Raw genomic sequence first — 16,554 nt, forward strand, 5'->3', positions numbered from 1 at the left:
GTCATTCCATTTGCACTGAACTATGGTGATCCAGTGTTGAATCAGGTTACAGCTTCCCCTACTTCTTCCAGCCTCCAGCAGAGGCAGATCTTGGAGCTTGAGGCATGTTGCTTTGTTGTTCAGGTGGTTATCTGCTGCAGTGGCTAATTCACAATGGTGACCAACAAAATAGCAGAGTATCATCTAAGGGATGGAGTACCTCTCCTGGGAGGACAGGCTGAAAGAGTGAGATGGACTGTGAACTGGATGACTGGGAGAGTTCAGAGAGTTGTGATCAGCAGCACGGAGTCTTGTTGGAGGACTGTAACTAGTGGTGTTCCCTAGGGGTCAGTACTGTATCTGATCCAGTTCAATATCTTCATCAGTGATCTGGATGAAGGTATAAAATACACCCTCAGGAAGTTTTAAGATGATACAAAGCTGGGAGGAGTGCCTGACACACCAGAAGCCATTGCAGCCAATCAGTGAGAAATGGGCAGACCAGAGAGCTAGGTAGAGAGGAAACTTGTGAGGTTCAATAAGGGCAAGAGTTGGGTCCTATATCTGGGAAGGACTAACCACATGCATCAGTACAAGTTAGGAGATGACCTGCTGGAGAGAGCTCTGCAGAGAAGGATCTGGGTGTCCTGGAGGACAACAGTTGACCAAAATCCAGCAGTGTGCCCTTGTGGTCAAGAAGGTCAATGACATCCTGGGGTGCAATAGAAAGAGCGTGGCCGGAGGACTGAGGAAGGTGATCCTCCCCCTCCACTCTGCCCTGATGAGGGCAATTCTGGAGTACATTGTCCAGTTGTGGCCTCAAGAGTTCAAGAAAGACATGGATCTCCAAGAAAGAGTCCAACAGATGGCCACAATGATGATTAATAGCCTGGAGCATCTCCCGTGAAAGACTAGGCTGAAATACCTGGGACACATCAGCCTGGAGAAGAGAAGGATGAAAGGGGATCCTTATCAGTGCTATAAATATTTATAGGACAGGAGTTAAGTGGATGGGGGCCAGGTTTTTTTTGATGGTACCCAGTGACAGGACAAGGGGCAGTGGTCACAAACTGGAACACAGGAAGTTTTATATTAATATGAGAAAAAAAAAATTCTTTATTTTGAGAGCCACAAAGCTTTGGCTGCCCAGAGAGGTGGTAGAGTCTCCTCTGGAGATATTCAGAACTCACCTGAATGCTTTCCTCTGTGACCCACTGAAATGAACATGCTTTAGCAGGACGATTGGACTGGATGATCTCCAGAGGCCCTTCCAGACCCCTATGATTCTGTGATTCTGTGTAAATGCTACTGAAGACAGAAATAAATGTGAGGGTTTTTTTCTCTGCAGTCCTTTTTAATGTTTTGGGGATGCTGAAGAGCGTTAATGTGGGCAAAGATTTAGTTTAATGGTGTATCTATATGTCCAGTCATTTTAAAAGAAATCCTAACAAAAGGAGAAAAATTGTGGCTCTTGTCTCTTCAAAATGCTTCTGGATATTGGCTGAACAGTGTCTTTAACTGAAGGTATAGTGGTGTCATCAATGAAAAATGCAGTAGTCAGGCAGCAATGGAAGAGGAACAAGGGAGCAGTCTGTGAGTTTGAAATCTAAGGGAAGATTTCTCATGTGGGCATTATCCATAAGCTTGAGACCACACGCTCTGACAGCATGGGTGCACATGTGCATCTGGAACTTTCATCCCTTCCTCTCTGAGCTTGAAAGCCTCAGGCTTTAAGACACATTTCTGCATTTTCTTTCATTTGGCCAGTCTGGATAAATCATACCATTCTTTTTTAAAAATCTGTAGGAGGGTGGAAAGGAGGAACTGCTGAAATGCCCCAGGAAAGCAGAGCTTTTCTTGTTTCTTCAGTTCTATCAAGTACTGCAAAATTCACCAAAAAGACCATAGCATGGCTTTCAAGAGAGAAACACTAGATTTCCTACTAATTTCTAAAATCCTGAAAAGGAGCTCACATAATGCGCTACTTTTTCAAAGAATAACTACTATGGGTCTGCCTAATCCTCTGCTAGCAAAACTGTAAGGCTCGTTATGTCATTTCTTTTCAATCATTGCAATTAATAACACAAGTGCTTTTGTTCAGAGTTTTTTTGTTGTTGTTTTTGCTGTTGTTTTAGTTGATTTTGTCAAAAATAAAGAGAGAAATTTTTTTTTAGCACCAGAACTCAGGTCTGTACAACAAGAAACAAGCATTCTTAAATGGACAAAGCAGAAGATTGTATTTACAGGATATCCTGCTTCTTGGATTCAGAGAACTCCACCAAACAGAAGCACTGAACTTTCTAGAAATACTATTGCCTAGTTTGATAATAAAATGTAAATAATAACTTTTTCCACCTGCTGGCTGCATGCTGCAGCTGAGCGTGGGCGTTCTCCATCTACCCAGCCAGTAATCCACCACAGAGCTGCAATTCCATCTCAGTAAGTGTTTGTACAGCCCAAAATGTCCTTCGGTTTCAATCCTTACATAAGGAGATTGCAGTGTGCCCTATGCAGTTTTTACACAAGCAGATTAACAGCCTTCCTGGTGGGCTTTTGTTTCTTCAACCAGGTTTTTAGCCTAACACCATTATTCTTGTCATCTTAGACATGTTCTAAAGGATGTTTCTCACACGTTATGAGCAGTCTATGAGTCAGTATTTTTAAACTTGAAACTAGGCTCCTAAAACTGCATCCAAGAATATAAATACCGTCACAGTTTTGGAAAGTGTTAGATATCCTGTAAATGTCACCAAACCAGAGTTTTAAGATTAAATTAGCTTATCATACATAGCTATATTCCAGAAGGTATTTCTCTGAAAATGCATAGGAGAAGAATCAATAATCAAAACTGAAATTTCCACTTGCCCAATCCTTCTGCAACATCATTGCTGCTTTTGTGGTCGATGATTATATGTTCTTTATTCTTAAACAAAAATAAAACCAATGGAGAGGCTCTGACATGCAGCAAATTAATTTGCATTCTTTTTTCCAATTTCTTTCTTTGCAGGAAGTACTATCTATACCTCTACAATTTTTTTTTTTTTTTTTTTTTGACATTTTGAGTACAAATTAAAAATAAATAAATAAATAAATAATGGTATGCCTAAAATTTGCAAAATGAATTGTGGAAATTAGCAACACATGTCCCAGTGTTACGACTTAAGAGAGGAGCTTTGGCCACAAAGGTGTTTATGTACTTTTCAATAATAAGATAACACTTAAAGTTTTTGCTTAGGAGCTTTAGTTTGTTCTACAGCCCACATCAGGAGTTTCTGTGCCCCAGAAATGTTCTTTAACACCTACTTACTCCAAGGAAGCTTTAAAATCACCTCTACATACACAGAAGTTTGGTATTAAGGTCTGCATGAAATGCTGCTGCTGGAGAAGGTTCTGGCCAATGATGGATTTGAATACACACAATATTCATGTATTCACCATGCCTCAGACCACACATTATAGTGAAATTATAATTCCCTTTTCCCAAACTCCTGGATACATTGAAAGTAGTACATTTTAACTTAAATAAATGAATGAGAAATTGATAGTCATAATATTGTTCAATCTTGATATGGAATGACCAAGCAGCCACAATGCATCTCCTTTTTTCACCTAGGTCCAAGCAGCATTTCCTGGAGCATTTTCCTGTGCTGGATTTCTTACTGCTGTCACCAGTTGCCGCCTGATTCTCCACATCATTTTGTCACTGAGACAAGATGCTCCGACAAGTCTGTGAGTAGGCGATAGAAGTACATGTGCCACCTAGATGTACATGATGCAGCTCTATTGTCCAGCTGCTGTGGATAATTTGGGTTCTTGCAGAATCAGTATGATGGATTTGGGGCTGAGATTGTGTCTAGAGTCAAAGGTGTTTTGGTGTCTTTGTACATCACCCAAATCATCAAGTAGCATTTATCCCATAAAAACAGGAGGACAACTCTTTCCTGGTGCTTTTCTGCTCTCATTTGCAACCTCTATTCCTCTTGTTTTATTTAGTTCAGATAGAAAGGAATTGAAGAGGAATCATGAACATATCTAGAGTAGATACTGCATTCAGAGAGTGATTCTCTAATCTAAAAAAGGAGCTGCAGTAGACAGGATATGAAATCAAGAAAGGTTCTGGACAACAGTCCATAGTCAGGGAAAAGGCAATGTTGTGGTTCACCAAGGAGGTGTTGGTGGTATGGCAGTAGAGACTGAAACTTCCATCAGTATCCCATTACGCTATGTTACCATCTGGCAGGCAGTAGTTGAGGGGAAGTTTGAAACAATGGTGTCTGACATGGAAGTGCATATGAAGCAAAGGTGTGGAATTGAATTCCTCCATGCAGAAGAAAATGGCACCCATCGACACTCATTGACATTTGCTGAACGTTTGTGGAGACCAAAGAGTGAATGTGAGCACAAAGAGGCAATGAGAGGTGTGTTTCAGCAGTGGTGACTGTGATAGCATGTCACTTCCACTGGTACAGATTTTACAAGCGTGACACACAGGCTCTTCTTTCATGATTAGCAAAAATGCACAGCTCACAGTGGAGACTATGTTGAAAAATATTGTTTTGTAACTGAGAGTTTGCTCTACTGATTAGTGTTATTGTGCTCTTTGCATTTGTTGTAATTTCCATGAAAATAAATGGGAGGCATTACTTTCAGAGGTATCTATGTATACCTCAAGGATCCCAACCTTTAGCAAACTAGTAAATAAGATTTAACAGAAAACTATGATCCTTCCCTTTGAATATGATATAACCACAAAGAAGCATCCAGGTCTACTTTCTACAAGATGACACACATCAAAGGTAGGTACAGTTTTCTGATCAGTGGATTGTTCCAGTCTTTCTAGAAGTTATAGACTAGTGTTCTTTTTATTTTTACTTGGCTTTCCTCTTAAATCCCTCAAAAATTTTCCAGAAGAGAAAACCTTAAGTATAACTTTCTCAGATTTTTCTTGCTTGCTTTTATGTTCCTCAACATAATTTGTTTTATTATCCAGTGGAAACAAGCACTTGTTGATGCTTTCTGCTTTTTTATTCAGACCTCATTTCAGAATGATGCTTTGAAACCATTTTTTTTTTTTTCCCTCAGATCTCAACATTTATAGCCAGCATCACGCTGGTGAAAAGTGTTGGGTGTATTTGCATGTGCAAGTAGGCTCTGGGTATGGTGTGGCATTTGGCAGCCCTTTATTTCTGCTCATAAATACAAATTGTTACCATTGCAGAATATTCTGGATAAAAAACCAAACCAAACCAAACAAACAAACAAGCAAAAAAAAAAGCAGGTAAAGACAATGATGTGAGTAACTGCAGAAGTGGCATTAGGTGCTGTTGTTCTGTGTGCACAACTTGAACACTATGGATTTTACCTGTGTACATACTTGCAAAGCCTTTTTCTTTCTGAAAGCCAAACGTGTCCTTGTCTTTATCTTCTGTATCAATCTCTTTCTATACCAAGACAGTAAAGTTAAGACACAGGATCGCTTTGTCTCCAGGAACACACTCAGACTAATCTTCCAGACTAATTTTCTGCTTGGGTTACTTTCCTAATTATAATTTGTGTTCTCATCATGTCGTGGAAGAGCACATTTTAAATGAGTTTGCAAAGTGCAGCATAGAAAGCAAGCTTTATAGCACTGCCCGTAACCTAGAATACCAATTTTAAAATTGTCATAATGCAAATGCCATAATGATTATGAGTGTGCAGCTCTGAGATCTATTTTTTCCTAACTATATGTAAACTCCCACTCCATATGTAGGACCACAGGATGTTGATTTACCCTTGACCAAATAGAGCTGTGTACATTATCACACGCCATGTTCCAAAACAGTTAAGTATGTGGGAAGGTAAAAAATATATGAATTATACCGTCTTTAGTCTCAGTGTACTTGCTAGTCAGTTTTAAATTGACATTTTCTGTGTTTCTCTTGTTTTTGTTTTTTGTTTTTTTAATGGCAATGATTAAAAAAAAAAAAAATTACTTTTTGCCTAAATTAATACGAGAAATATTTCCTGGGAATTGAAAGAATGATAGAAATATGATACTTCATGCTGGTGAGATTAGAATATGCTAAGATTTCAATTCTGTTAACCCACTACTAATGTGAAACCATCCTGTGAAAAATTGTCAGGGGAATCTCATTCAAACCTGCTCTTAAGAGACGACTGAGGCTGGAGAGACACTTGAAAAGAGTGTGGTCAATGACAAAAGCATGTGTTTGAAAAAAAATATCAGTAGTATGGGTAGCTATACAAATTTGCTTTTGTATTCTTGTGTGTACACCTTGGTTAACATGGTTAGCATTATGTTAGGTTCTATCTGCAGGTACTTTATTGAGTCAGGGTTTTATAATAAGCAGGTCAGTGTTTGTGGATATGCACACATGAATGCTGGCTTGTTTCTGATCTAACGGGTCTTTTATTCTACTGTTGGCCTACACCAAGACAAATAGCAACTCCCCCTGGATGAGGATGGCCATGCAAGTGGTGATTCTGGAGAGAGAGGGAGCACAATATCCACCTCTCATTGGCCCAGCTTTGCTTCTGCTAATCTGAACATGTGTGCTTGGACCTAGTTGCACAACAATATTTATTTTTTATTTTCTCAGTCTAGGAGAATACTGGTTATAGGTCATTAGTTGTGAATGTACAAGATAGCGAGTGCTTGCTTCGCAGAGCAGCCATGCTCCTGGAGGGCTTTGCATGAAAACTGAGTATTTTAAAGCTGGATATGTATGATTTCTTTTGTGCTGACTAAGACCTGGATATTTTGACGCCTGAGCATGATTATCTCCCATATGAACGTCATAGGATTGCTCCCTGCTTCTAAGTGTGCTTGGGAGAAGGATGATGGAGATCTTCTGAGTCTGCCCACTGCACATAGCCCAAAGGAAGGAAAACTAGTACTGGGGTACTACTGTTGTCCAAAGGAAAAAAGAAATAAATTTTCTTTACTTGCCTCAGTAAACACAGACCTTCTTCCCTTTTCCTGGCTGACAAAATACAGCCAGGTGATCACAGAAATGAACTTGTCTGAGGAAGAGCATATCAGGTCTCCCATCCCCAGGAATGTCATGAGAGGGGGTAGAGACATGTGGCCGGGAAAGTGTAGTTCAATGCTTCAATCATATCCCCAGCCTTGAGCAGCTGAGCTGTGGAAATCACTTTGACGTAAATCTCTCTGCAGCTTTTTTGTCTGAAATAAATGGTGCATAAAGGAAATTCAAAGTTGTTTGGTGGACAGGATTATCTATGTGTTTACTGCTCTCAGCACTTTTCTTTTGTCTTTTGACTGTGTAGTTCCCATTGGCATGAATAGCTGTGCATGAAGTTAAAGCTTCTGTACATGTGCAGTGTAGGAGAGCTCTCTAAGCCTATGATAGCTCTGCACTTGTGGCTGCAAGAAATGTCAAGTTAGAAGAATTACTAGTAGCAGAAAGTATTTATTTTTCATTTTAAATGTTCCCTGTTCAGCATTAACCGAAATGTAAACTTTCTATAATTCTGCATCATTATCATACCCCCTGGATGTATTACTTTCATTTCCATTTGCTATTTTACATATGCAACCCCCAACAAGTACACACTCATGGCATCTCATAATGTTTTTTGCATTATTCCATTCCTTCAGGTCTATCTCATTATGTATTATTCTGTTGCCATAACCTGCTGATGATATACAATATTTGTATAAAGATTCAAATCAATGTTTATCACATCAGAGCGCTATCATTCAAAAGGAAAGTACAAATCAATAATTCATTAAGCAAGAGAGAAATGAATTATTTCAAATTGCTCTTCTATTCTCTTTTCATATTTGCATAAGGAGTTGTTCTGTTGTAGTGAAATTTGTTCACTTCTTTGACTGAACTAAAAGATCTGATGCTATTCAAGACAGTACATAATGTAGAATAGGTAGTGGAGCTGCAAAATTAACTTAGGTAATTTTCATTTTGTTAAAACTTCTGATTCATCCATAATATTCCACAACATAAGAAGATTTATAAAGTATCGGTGGAGCAGGGTGTGCTATATAGTTTCAGGCAAAAATGAAATGATTCACTACAAGCTGGAGCCATTTGTTTTTTTAAAAATCTTGTCTCACAAAAATTAATAGAGTTATTTTGAAATACAGAATTTTCATCTTTAAGTAAAGGAAATATTGAGTCTAGCAAAAGTTGGGAAGTGTGATTCTTCGTGAAAACTTATAGTTCTATTTTGTGTTTGGATTCCTGACCAGAGGAATAGGCATAAATGTGGATTAGCACGTTCCATTATGTTTTGCTGGTAATCAGCCTTAATTTGCCTTGTTTCAGTGGAAAGAGCAGAAAACACCATTGTCTGATACTGGAGGTAAGTTGAAGCTCAGTGAAGATCTTGCTTTTCTTTCTCTGCCCCTCTCCAACTCCAAGAGATAGCCAGGTGATCTCCTACATTAGAAGATGGATTACATGAATGAGTCTGTGGAATTCAAATGTACCTTTAGCCTTGCTCATTTCCTAATTCAACAGCAATAAAGTGGTCATTGCTGATGACACAGGGAATTCCTTTGGTTTTAAAATACAATGACAGAGTATCCACCAGGAACCGCAGAGCATTAGCTGTTGCTTTCACTGGGCATGAGTGTCCTCTATTGATCGGATTTCATTGCCTGAGCTCTGTAAGGCTTTTATTTATGATGACATAGCTTATGATTGCTTATTTAACTGCTTTGTATAAAGCCAGCTGAGACTCAAATTGTTATATTTACCAGAAAGATAGTCAGATTCTTGAAGAAGCTAACTCAGAATGGGGAAGTGAAACAACTCACACTGCCCTTGCATTTATCAGATCTCCTATCTCCCATATCCCCATCCCAAGATGATCACTTCCACTCTACTCTATGCTTTTGATCCATGTCAGTGGTCCCATGAATTTTGTCTTCCAACATGAAATTACAGTAAAGCCTGAAATCAGCTTAGCCACACAGTCAGTTGAATGAAAGCTGTTTCAGCCTCATTCATCCTTGCTCTACATTGAATTCCAGAAGTGATTAGGCATGTGCAAAGGAGAAAAATCCAACAGATGCTCTTAAAAAAACAGAGGTGTTCAGTGATGGGTCAAGAGGTCCCTGAGCCATATCACTGAGATCATATTGGAAAAGGATGACTGTACAATTCTTCTGTTATTATAGTCTCCCTTGGGTATTTGCTGCCAGCCACTTTTTGACATAGGATACAGAGCTGGATGGACCTGTGGTCTGAACTAGTATTGCTGTTCTTTTATTCCAAATAAAAGATTTTCCTACCTGAGTATTCACATCAAGAATTGGACTTGTATTGTGGCTTTTCTGAACAATTATGCATCTAGAACAGTCACAGATAAACCATATTAATGGGTGCAACACAAGACTGTATCGCTGTTTGTACTGTTAGCCTCTTTACAAGATTTTAGATAGGATCATGGTAACAGCTCTATAAATTAAGCAGCTGGTAATAACTAAAACTGGAGAAAACTTTTAATTTTCTGATTCGTATCTTTAATCAATTGCAACATGGTGCAATTGCATTTTAGCTATAGCTTTCAAATTGTTTACTCAATAGCGATTGCTCCATTGCTTTTGATTGACACAATGTTATTGCATTTTTATTGACTTCTACAGTAGTTTTTACAACATTTAAGGTGCATAAGTTAAACAGAAAAGTAACACAGTAACATTTCAAGATGGAATGAGACCATAAAGATGCAGAGCAGGTATAATTTACAATAAGAGGAAATTACAAATTAAGGATAACTCCCTTGCCCTCATGCGTAGTTAGGCCCTCTGTACGTGTTTTCAGAGTCTGTCAGTAAAACATGAAATGTTTGCCTACCGTAAAAAGTTAATAGATGATAGAGTTGGCAAATACTTTAAGATTGTTATTAAGATTATTTTAGATATGATTCAGCTGCAATTCAGTTGAAAAAAAAAGAAAAAAAGCATCTATCCACTATACAGTACTTCTTAGTTGTAAAAATGTTAATTATTTCAAGAACTGGTTTTGGTCTAAATTGGGGAAAGCCAATAAAAAAAAAAAAAAGATGTGGAGATTTAAGTACATGCTAGGAGTATAAACATAAATATAATCTTGAAAACATTCAAACACACTCCCTGTGAGCTCTCTGAATATAGGTTGTTCTAGGGAAGTCATTAGGGTTCAACAGAGTGCATGCATTGCCTCTCGTTATGAAAGAGTAGTTATATGGAAAACTTCAAAGCCTGTGTTAACGACAATTTTCTTCAGCTCTCTCTGACTACTTGTAACTGTACCTTTTCAATCAACAAATCCCATTAAAACTGTGTCTTTTTAGATGTCTCTCATTCTGCTTTTGGAGAGCACTTACATTTTTATCTGGATGGTCTTCTAACACAATATCCTGTAGAAGAATTTTTTAACAATTATTACCAATGATTTCACAGTGCTCATAACGTCATCCTTTGGTGTCTGTAACTCCCTGTGCATAATAAGGGAGAAATACATTACAGTGCCTTTCACAGATCAGCTGGTTCATATTTTAAGAATTATGATGTTAATAAAATTTCACTCTTTTTATTTTTATTATTATTTTTTTTTATTTTTCTGAATGAAAGAGTGACTTTCTTATCAAATAAGGAGCTTTTGTGAAGATTTCCCCATGTCACACACAGATTCAAAAGTTATTTTGCAATCAGAAGCATGAAGTATTTCTATTTTCTGGTAGAAAGGATACAGTTTTGCTAGCAATAATAATCACATTGATCTGGCCTCCTTAGCACGGTGAAAGGGGGTGAAGTAATATGACAGAACAGTTTTTATCATCACCTGAATAAATGTAGATGACTTCTGATCCCTCTGTCCTCACTTTTTTTTTTTTTTTTTTTTTTTTTTTTTTTTGAGGGAGAGAGAGAAAAAGGGATATTTCTAAGCTTGAGTAGTACTATCCAAAATTAATCCTGCAATATTGGTGAAATTAATTAATGTTGAATAGCCACAAGGAGAACAGGAGGTGACCAGTGTGGATCACGGTAGACTTCTTTATAATGCACAGACTTCAGTTGTTCCCCAAGGAATATCCAGGAATGACTAGGCAGGGTGAAAGGGGACTGTCCAAATTCTTGGGATCTAAGCACTGCAGTTTCTAACCTAAGCTCAAAGGGTGAGAGGAAAAATTCCATGATGTGTTGGTATGAAAATCCCACAGGAAAGACTATCCCTGTGGCCAAAGAGAGCATACAGACTAGACATGCTTCTTTTAAAATATGCTACTTGTTATATCCTATAGCAAATATAATTATTTGGAAGGGTTTTTCAGCTACATCAAAACCTTTGCCATGGACAAAGTGTTTCCATTAGCTGGGCTTGTCAAAGAGTTGAATATTAATAGAAAGAAGATTACAGTTGTCTATTAAATTCTGTAGAGCTTTCCCATAAAGTGATAGCAAATGCTTCTTTTTACGAGGCATTTTGCCAATTAAGCATTATTGTGTTGTCTTTACACATGAGACTCACTGCAATTGTTGTGACCAGTGAACTTTCTCTCAGGCATCAACCCACATCTTATTATTATCAAAAATCCTCATCATTAATCCCATTACATTGTTCTTGGTCATGGGATAAATTCATCAATGGATGATCTCACCCTTTTTAATCTCGTTAGTTTAACATATTTCTTTTCTGGATATCCTTACCATAATCTTATCATCACAACCCTTGGGAAGTTTTGTCCCAACAGTGCTGCCATGAGTGTTTGTTTAATATTTCATTATTTGATAAGAAAGTTAGCGTTTAACCCTCAGTTTCCTCTGATGAGAGAAGCAAAAGCTACAGAAGCAAAACTGCAGATCACTGCACATTATGGAACTCATTAGTTTCCCCGTGGCAGGATCTTGATTTTTGCAGATCTGTTTCTGTGTTTCTCATAGGCATCTGATTAGAGACATGATTTGCAGTCTGGTGAGCACTGACCGTATTCCTGACTATATCACTTTTTGTTTTGATAGGACCTGCTCAATCACATTGATTTGTACCTTTCTTCAGAACAGAGCCAAAATTTCAATTTGGAAAATATTATCTGAGCTGACAGCTAATATTGGCTAAGATTAAATTCCATCAATTACTTTTTTTAACAAGAAAAAAAAAAAGTATATATGGTATAAATCACATAAGCCTTCCCTCTCTGAATCTAATTTTCTGTTCCTGCAGGTGTTCTAAAGTACAGTAATGATGTCTCACACCTGAGATCTTCAATTCTGTGTTTAAAAAAGTAGGTAAAGGAGGAAAAACTCTTTTTGCTTTATAAGATAGAAGCCCTAATCATTGAAGAACTTGGGCCTTCAAGAAGCCTAGTCTCAAGCTCATTTGTACCTGAACAGATTTAAAATAAGGTACTTCGGAGGGAAGTTAGATCTCTTCTCTCATCTGTGTTTCAAAGACTGTTTATGCATTTTATCTAATGACTATTTCATGTAAATTCTTCTCTCCCTCTGGGTTAAGTCTGTGCTCTAGGAATAGCAAATGGGGTTAGGTGCAAATGAATATGTTGATTTACTTCTCCTCTGAGGTCTCATAAGGTTATTCATGAGTTTAGGAGGGACCATGGCTGCTTCTGTACCTGTTTTCAGATCCCTTCTATGCCTCCAAAGACGCTTTTCTGAGCATATGTCATTCACAATATGTCATTAGTTTAATTATAGGTGACCAGTCTAGAAAGAGGAGCAATACCATAGAACTAAAATAGTCATACATAATGTACAGTTCAGGATGAGTAGGCATCATTCATGAATGCTTCCTTGTCCAGAAACTGTCAAAGCTGCTTACTGAATGCTTATGAATAAATCAATTTTCAGAAATCAATACTAGCTCATGAACAATTTGAGAGAATAAAAATAGCTACACAAAATGCTGATAACAATTCAGATTGTTCTGCAGAGAAATTTCTCCTTGGATTTACAAATCTGTTTGAACAAATATACAAATCATCAGTGAGCTCAGTCACTCTGAGCGTTTCAAACATGATGATCACAAGCAACATGTGCAGCTCCACGAGATGAACTTAATGTGCTTTATTATTTGGTATAGTTGAACAGGCAATTTGCCATATATTTCCAGGCCTTTTGTGTAGATCAAGGAATGCCACAACAAAATCACTGTATTAATAGATCTGGTCTTTTTGTTCTCATGGTTATTATTAAACAAATGCATTCAACTTTTAGCTATTAGCAAACATTTTAGTGTCCTTTTTTGCCTTTTATCTGCTTTTTTTTTTTTTTCCTCAGACACATATCTTCCTATTCCTTTTCTTCTTCCTTGCTTGTTTTGTGACAGTATTGAGATACAGTCATAGTACTTTTGCTGTAGTCCACAGCTTTGTTTGAAGAAATGTCACTTATATTCTTATATTCTCCTTAGTCCTTTCTTCCTACATTTTTTAATATGCCACATCTCAGTAAGAACCTCTTTATTACTTCCTTTCCTTTCCCTTCTATGAAATTCAGCATTTTTCATGTGACCACATACCATTTAAATTCTTAATCAAATTTAACTTCAGAACAAATGTGGTCCATATACTTCCAGTGACCAACCAGTAACTTTCCAGTGTTGCACAAAAACTTCACCATACATGCTTGTCAAAACAGGGTGAAATGACACACTCTAGGTATCTGTCAAAACCTTACTGAGCTTCACTTGTATCTAAGAACATTGTCCAAGAATTAAGAACAATCCACATTCATAAAGTGTCACTTGCATGTGTGCATACGGATAAGAATATGTCCAAATGGTTGAAAGAAATAAGGAAAGGAAGGAAAGGAAGGAAAGGAAAGGAAGGAAAGAGGAAAGGAAGGAAAGGCAGGGAGGGAAAGGAAAGGCGAGGAGAGGCGAGGAGAGGCGAGGAGAGGCGAGGAGAGGAGAGGAGAGGAGAGGAGAGGAGAGGAGAGAAGAGAAGAGAAGAGAAGAGAAGAGAAGAGAAGAGAAGAGAAGAGAAGAGAAGAGAAGAGAAGAGAAGAGAAGAGAAGAGAAGAGAAGAGAAGAGAAGAGAAGAGAAGAGAAGAGAAGAAAAAAAGAAAAGAAAAGAAAAGAAAAGAAAAGAAAAGAAAAGAAAAGAAAAGAAAAGAAAAGAAAAGAAAAGAAAAGAAAAGAAAAGAAAAGAAAAGAAAAGAAAAGAAAAGAAAAGAAAAGAAAAGAAAAGAAAAGAAAAGAAAAGAAAAGAACCATAACCTTTTGGGGTGGTCATGTGTTAATTACCTGTATTAATTACACTTCCACTAAGTAAAACCAGATCAGTTGGGATTTTGGCTGAAATAGAACTGTGTTCAATAAATGCAATCTTTCACCCCTGCAGCAATCTGATGCATTCCTGGAAGTTGTTTATCCTTTAAAAGGCAGGAATGTTACTTGTTCTCAGGAACAAGCCCAGCAAAGATTAAAGGAGTAATTAAAGACAAAACTTCAAGCTGTATACTATAAAAACCTCTTAACAACATTGGCTGTAGAGAGAGTTTGTATTATAAATAGATTGAAATGCTAGATTGGTTTTCCAAGCTCTCTGTTTTCAGATATATTGCTGAACTGAGAGTTTTCATTGGATAATTAGTTGTGGTAAGACATATTTCTGCACCTTACATTGATTTAGTCCTTGGAGTCTGTGTCGGAATTTCTGAAAGCAGAAGGTATGTATGTAATTGCTCTGCAACCTGGAGAGCTGTAAGGAACTGCAAGTTAATACCCATTAAGTCCCTTTGAAAAACTTCTGTGCAGGTAAGCAAAACACAGTACAAAAGGGAAAAATGGCATATCTACACATTAGTTTGCTCATGCAGGACAGACAGCGTGAAAATAGTGTGACCTTTGCAGGTAAAAAAAAAACCACCTTTTCCCTTTTGTTCTCTTGCTAGCTGATGATTTGGGGAAAGAAATTTCTTTTCTTTGTGCCAGGACTTCTCTGTGTCTATAGTGCTCATATCCTCTTCCTGTAGGACACTGGGGTGGAGGAATGTGAAGCAACATCTGACACCTCAGCTTATGCAGCAGGCTACCAGCATCCTGCTCCACAGAGGTACACATTGGCATTAACCTCTGCCACCCAGAAGTTCTTTGTTTAATTTCCAGAAAAAAAAGGAAAAAAAAAGAAAAAAAAAAAAGAAAAAAGAAAATTAAAAAAAAAAAATCATTTGTGAATTCCATGACTTTAAAAATAGCATACACAGACAAATACATTTCTAAACCCATTGGCTGTACTGTCTTGCTTGCATAGACACAGGCATAGGGCTACAGCATCATCCACACCTGCACTGCAAGCATTTTAAGGGAAATACTTGCAGTGTGTGAGATTCACAGTGGGTGCAAAGCTTGGCATGGTCATTGCCTTTGTTTGCAATCTCTCAAAGTCAGGATGGAAGAGGGAAAAGGAATCTCTGTTTTATTACAAAGGCAAAACTGGGGGCAGTGCTGTAATACACAATAAATAATAATAATAGTGCCAAAGTAGATGTCTTCTATCTAGCAGCATGTTTGGATTGTGAATATTTAATTTAAACATTCTCTTCCTTCCTGTGTCTTTGAAAAGCCATTTTTAACATGAAATCTGACAGCAGTAATTCATCCTCTCTGATTTAATTTTATCATTCAGGTCTCACAATGCCAAATTTCCAGGCTTGTTTTATGGGAGGTCAGAATGGAGAGGAATAGCGATCGCTTTTGGGTCTCGAATGTAGGAAAGAGAATCTTCTACATATTTACACTGACTTCTGTTAATAGAAACAGAAATAAAGCTTTCACTCTATCCCATATTAGAATACAACAAAAAAAGGTAATGATCTGGTACCTGGTGGTACAAACTGCATTTTCTAACATGTCAGTAAGGATCCAAACAGTGCTATCCGACTATCTATAGTAAAACTACTCTTATTGGGAATTCTGTTTCTGTTGGAGAGAAAAATGCTCTTTGGGAACAGCAAAGAGTGGTGAGCCCCTTATTTCTATGAATATTGTTAAATTATTGAAAAAGGACATTGTTAAATCCCAGTTAGATGAGAAGTATAACCCCAACACAGGAACAGTGATAACTATTTCTCTGGGCCCATCAGATTCTGATAACTTGTTACTGAGAAGGATTTGCATCTTTCCACCTCATTTATTATCATGAAATTTTAATTTAGAGATTACAAAGTCATCCCTGCGCAGGAAGAACAAGTCTGAAACGGCCAAGGTGAGAGGAACAAGCAGAGCCAATTTGAAAGTTCATGCAGGAGTTCATGTGTTTATTTCCACGTAAGCCACATGGAGCATTGTGGGAGGCACGTGAATGTGGGAGGGTGAGATAGCCCCTAGCAAGCACCTCAGCATGACTCTTATTCTCTTAGATTCTGTGTAGAAAACTTGCCTGTACAACTACTTCTTTTGGCTTGAGGCTCTGGGGGGGAGGGAGGGAGTGGTGGGAGAAAGGAAAGAAAGGAAGTGAGAAAGAGAGAAGAAAAAAGGGAAGGGAAGGGAAGGGAAGGGAAGGGAAGGGAAGGGAAGGGAAGGGAAGGGAAGGGAAGGGAAGGGAAGGGAAGGGAAGGGGAGGGGAGGGGAGGGGAGGGGAGGG

Source organism: Phasianus colchicus, chromosome Z (assembly GCF_987193195.1).
Source record: "Phasianus colchicus chromosome Z, bPhaCol1.hap1.1, whole genome shotgun sequence".
NCBI classification, from domain to species: Eukaryota; Metazoa; Chordata; class Aves; order Galliformes; family Phasianidae; genus Phasianus; species Phasianus colchicus.